This window comes from Podarcis pityusensis (genome assembly GCF_964106645.2).
Source record: "Podarcis pityusensis genome assembly, contig: HAP1_SCAFFOLD_856, whole genome shotgun sequence".
Classification (NCBI taxonomy): Eukaryota; Metazoa; Chordata; class Lepidosauria; order Squamata; family Lacertidae; genus Podarcis; species Podarcis pityusensis.
In genome coordinates, this window is record NW_028293300.1 from 38 (window position 1) to 6,306 (window position 6,269).

The 6,269-nt window shown below is 40.6% G+C and overlaps 1 long non-coding RNA gene across 1 annotated transcript; it reads left to right on the plus strand.

Moving 5' to 3' along the window:
* The first annotated feature begins 240 nt into the window (after positions 1–240).
* Positions 241–4,167, plus strand: LOC308469125. Its single transcript, XR_013982011.1, has 2 exons — positions 241–737; positions 2,316–4,167. It is a non-coding gene; the product is annotated as an uncharacterized lncRNA (long non-coding RNA).
* Positions 4,168–6,269: the final 2,102 nt, after the last annotated feature.

Consider the following 6,269-nt stretch of genomic DNA (forward strand, 5'->3'; position numbering starts at 1 on the left):
AAATTCTCATTCCTTTGGAGGTCTGACCTTGTTGGTATTCTTTGCAAAGCAAGAACAGTGGCACTATTGAAACGGGGACCCTTTGATAATTTGCTCCCAGCAATGCCTGATCCTCCTCCTCCTCCTCCTCCTCCTCCTCCTCCTCCTCCTCCCCCTCTCTTCTGAAAATAAGTTTATTATTTACATTGATTTGCATTAAGATCATATAACAATTTACATTAAAATCTATTCAATTTCCTTTCAACCTGACCTTGATATTGAGGATGGTATTTAAGAACACATTATCTTTCACTAGGATGCAAAACTTTCTATTTGCTTTCCATTTGTATTTTTGTAACATTTTAAAACGAACCATTAGAGGTGTTTAAAGGGAATATTCTTCTTGCTCCAGCTTCCTCTTGTTGCATGAAAGAGGCTGCTTCATATGTTGTGCCAAGGCGGAACCCTACAGCATGCCTTTGCGCAGCCGATCCTGGGTCAATTGGTCTCTTGAGAAGTTATATCTAGCATTTCACTGTTCAGCTCTGTGATGCTTTAAGTAGGGACTATATTTGCTTCCCTAAGGGCACCCACCCCATGCCACATAGCAAAATGCTTTTGAATCTCCCTGGTGTATAAAACCCATTTTATTATGATGCAGGATGTGTGGGCAGGAAGAGAGGAGTTGCTGTCAGGAAGAGAAAAAATCAAAGCCCTTCTGCATCCCTGGCGCTAACCATGCACATCTCCAGATAGAGGCCAGTATACTAGAAGCATTCTATTCTGTTTTGCTGAGCTTTGGCTCATCGTGTCTTTTCTATGAGGGATCAGTAATTCCATTATAAGGTTTGTGTGCACACGGATCACATTTGTTCTGGCAAAGTGTTTCCCAAACTTGGACTACAATTCCCATCATCCCTGACCACTGGTCTTGCTAGGGATGATGGGAGTTGTAGTCCAAAAGCAGCTGGAGACCCAAGTTTGGGAAACGCTGTTCTAGCAGCTCCATGCATTCACCTCGGGGATCACTGGCACTAATAATAATAATAATAATTTATTATTTATACCCCGCCCATCTGGCAGGGGTTTCCCCAGCCACTCTGGGCGGCTTCCAACAGAACACTAAAATACAAGAACCTATTAAACATTAAAAGCTTCCTAAACAGGGATGCCTTCAGATGTCTTCTAAAAGTTTGGTAGTTATTTTTCTCTTTGACATCTGGTGGGAGGGCATTCCACAGGGCGGGTGCCACTACCAAGAAGGCCTTCTGCCTGGTTCCCTGTAACTTGGCTTCTCACAGTGAGGGAACTGCCAGAAGGCCCTCGGCGCTGGACCTCAGTGTCCGGGCAGAACGATGGAAGTAGAGACGCTCCTTCAGAAGCAACCCCCCAACCGGATTTCAAAACCCAAAGCAACTTGCCACTCCTGGGATGCAAGTAGAGACTCGGAGTGAGCACTCACATTGTGGACTGGAGCCAGCCACAGGCCAGATGTTGAGAATGGAAGCCGGTGCTACAGAGGACACATGCAGAGGCTGAAAGCAGCTGCCTCATGTCTCCTCTTCCACACCCTTCCCACAGTACCAAGGCTATACATGTCTACTCAGAAGCAAAACCCATTGAATTCAATGGGATTTATAGCTTAGCATGTATAAGACTGTAGCCTCTGGAACAGCGAGTAAAGCAAATTCGATATAATTGCAGTGCAGGTTTTTTAGGTGCCCAAACACTTCAGTTGTTGAACACTTGCTGGGAGGGTGGGAGAGCACTGCAACACAAGTCTTTCATATTTCACATTTTGATTTGGCAGGAACAACATATGGGTTCTTGGCTTTGCCTTACATCATCCGTAGTGTCTAGTTCTACCATAAAATGCATTGATATGATGAATTTCATTTGGCCTCTTTATTCCCGTGTTAGATCTCACTTACTTAGACAACTAATAATTTAGTAATCTACTGCAACATGATTTTTTCCCCCTTTCAGGACAAAAATGCTACATTTTTAAGGACTAGCTGAAAAAAAAAAAAATCAGACGAAACCCAAGTAATGTTAAAACAGCCCAAGAAAAAAAGAGAGACAAAACTTAGTACGTTTTTAATTAAATAAACCTGGACCAGAATTTTGTTTCCTGTTTTAAAGTGGCATCCTCAAGAAGAATTCCATGCAATGTTATGGCTATGTACAATCTAAATCTAATGGAATCTAATGATTGGATTTAAGGGGGTGGAGATGTGAATCTCTCCTAAGAAGTGAAATCCATTGTGGTAGGAATAGGTTAGCTAAACCCTGCTCACATCCCGGTAAGCAGACATATATTTTTGTATTTTTTATAGGTGGATACAGTGCAGACTACGCAATCCCCTGGCCACATTGAGGAATCGTGTAAAATGAATGTATGTGCTCGTAAGTGAAATATTTATGAATGGAGCTCCAACTCTTAGTGTATGTTGGATCATAAAAAAGACACATGACCCCTGTTCGACAATATCACCCTAAATTCGATTCCCAAGAGGCGGGGTCGCTGCAGAGCTCAAAAGACATTTAAAGCAAAAAACTCATTATTTTTTAAACTGACTTCTGATTCATTCTTATTTTTTAAAATAATAATAATAAAATATATATGTGCAAATGATAAAATAAATTACCTCTTGGGATTGTGGTGTTTTGGGAAGAACATTCAACTGATTCAAGAGCTCCAAAGGGATGTGAGAAAGGTTTTTGTAAGATGGAGTGACCAGCCGTGGACAAACTGCATCCCATGCCATCTTATGTAGAACTATGAATTGGAGAGCGAGGCATCTCTCCCCCTTCATTCTGCCTCCAAGAAGACTGGAATGCTGTCAAAGAATCTCATACAATTAGTGCTTTAGTTAGTAACTGGGGAGGATGGAGGTGAGTTTGAAATGTGTGAAAGTAAGAAACAGCTGTGCTACGTAGGTAAACAAAAAAAATTCCTCAAGCATGTGCTAGATCAACAAAGAAAATGGTGTCTATACCTCAGAACAGATTCTGAGAAATCAGAATAAAGCCCGTCATTTAGAAACGTTGGTTGAGAAAGTATGGATTGGACCCTCTGGGTTTGCTGAGGAAGATATTCAAAGGCAATGTATGGGGGGAGAAAAGACAAAACAATAACCCTGTTAATTTCCCTGTCAGTAAAATGGAAAATCAAGTATTTGTCTGCCAAAATATATGTATTTAAAAATGTGTGATTGAGAAGTCATGACTTATTTATGAAGTTAGGAAGGTTATAGCTATTGAATAATAAAAAAAGGCCTTTCCCCAATTGCAAAAGGAGAGGGTTTCGGTTTAATTAAAAGGGGATATGCATGATGTGGGCACTCTCTTTGCATTCCTGGTCCTTGTTAAGCTTAATATGTCATAAAATTCAAAGACTATATATATATATTTTGTAGCCAAAAGATTAAAGATTATATTTGAACATATATGAAAGTTAGAACTATTGGTTTGTGAGATGATGGAGGGGGGGGGGGAGGCTGATTATCCTGTATTCTAATTGTCTCATTCAAATCAAACATTTCCATCATCCATGGGAGAAGCAGAGGTATTTTAAAGTATTAACTACCGTTTTGGGGGTTTTATTTTCTGGCCTTTACTCGTTGGTTACCCATAAGTCATAAATTTACCTTATTCAGATTGCTGGTTTATATCTGATATATTTATATGAGGTTATTACATTGCATTCATTTTTTTAAAAATTGTATATGTATACAATTACTTGACTTCACAATATGCCTTTTCTGATATTCAAAACCCAGTGTTAAAGATCACTCTTCTGGAGAAACCATCTTGCCAAAGTTAAGGACTTTTAAGTCCTCTTGATTTCAGTGAGAATAATTAAAAACATGCACTTAACTTTCCCACTGAAAGCTGTGAAACTTAAATGTTCTTAACTTTGACTTGATTGTACCTGATTGATTGATATGCATTTTTTTCCCTTTTGTATTAAGTCACACATGTTCTTTGCTATTTTTTTAAAAAAGCTGGTGGTCTGTCCACTTATGATAATCATTCTCAGGTGGTGGAATCTATGATACGGTAGAGGTTTTGACCTCTTTATTGTATTGAGAATATATTATCAAACTTCAAAGTCTGTATACTTCTACTGTATTGATTTTTCTGTCAGCAAAATCAATAAGTAAAATTAAAATTTTTGAAAATCTATTTCTTCCTTATTATTTTTTGATTTGCTTCACAGTCCTATGTACATATTTGGGTTGCTTAACCTTGAAGTCTAATTTGAGGATGCACTGATACGGAAACACATCAAGAGCTTCACTAGTGCTGAATAAAATATACCACAGAATGTTTATACAATACAGAAGGAAAGAGAAGTGAAAGAAAATGTCAGCTTTCTACTTCAGTGTCACATTTTGAGATCATTTCAGAATGGAGCTCACATTAGGGATGTATGTTTATTTTGGAACAAAGTGAAAAATTGAACCTAAAAATGGACATTCGGTTTAATTTTATTTTGCTCTAAATTAACAAATAGTAACAATGGGTTGTGAATGAGACTCCTACTTGTGTCTCCCGTTCATACCAATTAGTTACCCATTTAATTACCACATGAAGTTGGTGTAGCAGCCAGAGGCGGAGCAGTGGACATGCTGTGCACCTGGGGGCAGGGCCATGGGGGTGGGGCCATGGGGCGGGGCTAGCATCCCAGGGGGCGAGACGCCCATGGGGGGCAGAGTGAGCTGCCCATGGGGGTGGAGCTGTCAAAACAAAGGGGGAAGGGGGGAAGGCCGCCGACAAGGTGGCGCAGCTCCTCCCCTTCCCTCGATGGCTCAGGGTAGGCTTGGGAGTCACGGGCGGGTGGTGCACTGAATGTCACCCCCTCAGTGATGACACCCGGGGCGAACTGCCCCTACCACCCCCCTTCCTCCGCCCCTGGTAGCAGCAGGAGTTGAGTTTCATGGTTTCTCCCTCCAATGCCATATATTGCACTTGAGTGCCATTGGATGACTTGAATGTTCTATTTGAACTCAATTGGCTGATTGGAAGGCATTAGAACTATGATGACACATTCACACATTGCTCAGTAGTAGAGCACACGGTTTGCATGTCAAAGGTGTCAGATTCAATCCCTGGGATCTCCAGTTAAATAGATGTCAGGTACCCAAGCTGGGGTGTGGGTCGGTGTGTGTGGGTGGCATATAAGACTGCCAATACTACATGGACCAATGCTTTGACATTCATAGGTGTACCGGCCCTTAACCTCATAAAAAAATCCAGAACTGCAGTATTAATCCAAGGTGAACATTCATGCTTCTAATCATCCTTTGGTTAATGCAGTGCTTCTTTCTTTTATGTTATCAATTATCTGTGCAGAAACAATTTCCAGCAATGGAATCTCGAGGAACCCATTGAGTGAGTGTGACTTTGCACATTCTCAGTGTTTAGCAGCTAAGTGTCTTACGAGGAATAAAACAACCTCCTTTTTGCCTCCTGCTACCACTCTAATATGGAAAGGTCAGAGAAACAGTGGGGAACCAAATGAGGGAAGATATATTTTCCACACTGTAAGACATCAACTTTCAGGCCACTGTGATTTTTACAATTTACAACAGAGAATTCCCTTTCCCTTTAAACTGAGCTCCTTTCCTTCATGTCTCCTGCTGTTGGTTGATTGTTGGATAATGTCTGTCCCCCCCCCCCCCCCCCGTCTGATGTGAACAAGGAAAAGCTTGTTTGTAGCTAAGAAAATTCTATTTTGCTTTGATTTTGTTGGCCAGAAAAAGATCATAGGTTGAGCATTCTGTTCCTTACTTATCTCAGATTCTGCCAGTTGGTGGAAGACACTTGATTCAACACACAAGCACTTCTGACTGTCTCCAGAAATCCATTTGTTTGGATAATATCACTTGAACCAAATGTTCCCAGAACCATGCAGGTAGCCCAAGCAACCCTCTCACTCCAGGGTGGACTGTCATCTGTATCCTATTTGCAAGAGGCAAGGAAAATGGGGGGAAATAGTATAAAGTGAGAAGCTTTTTCATGTACTGATGTTTAACATTGTCTGAATTATATTTTTATTTTAATGGCATTATTTGTAAGCCAACTTGGAAAGATATGTATCTCTAAAGAAAGACAACAAATGATAATATGTTTAAAAAAGATTGAAATAACTAAAATGGCACCACCTGATCCTCCCTGGAAAGAGGGGGAGGTTTGCAGCCCCAAATCCCTTTGCCAACTGTTTTAACTTCAGAATGAGGCGGTACTTAAACAGGCAAATACATGTGGGCAAATGCCCTAAGCTG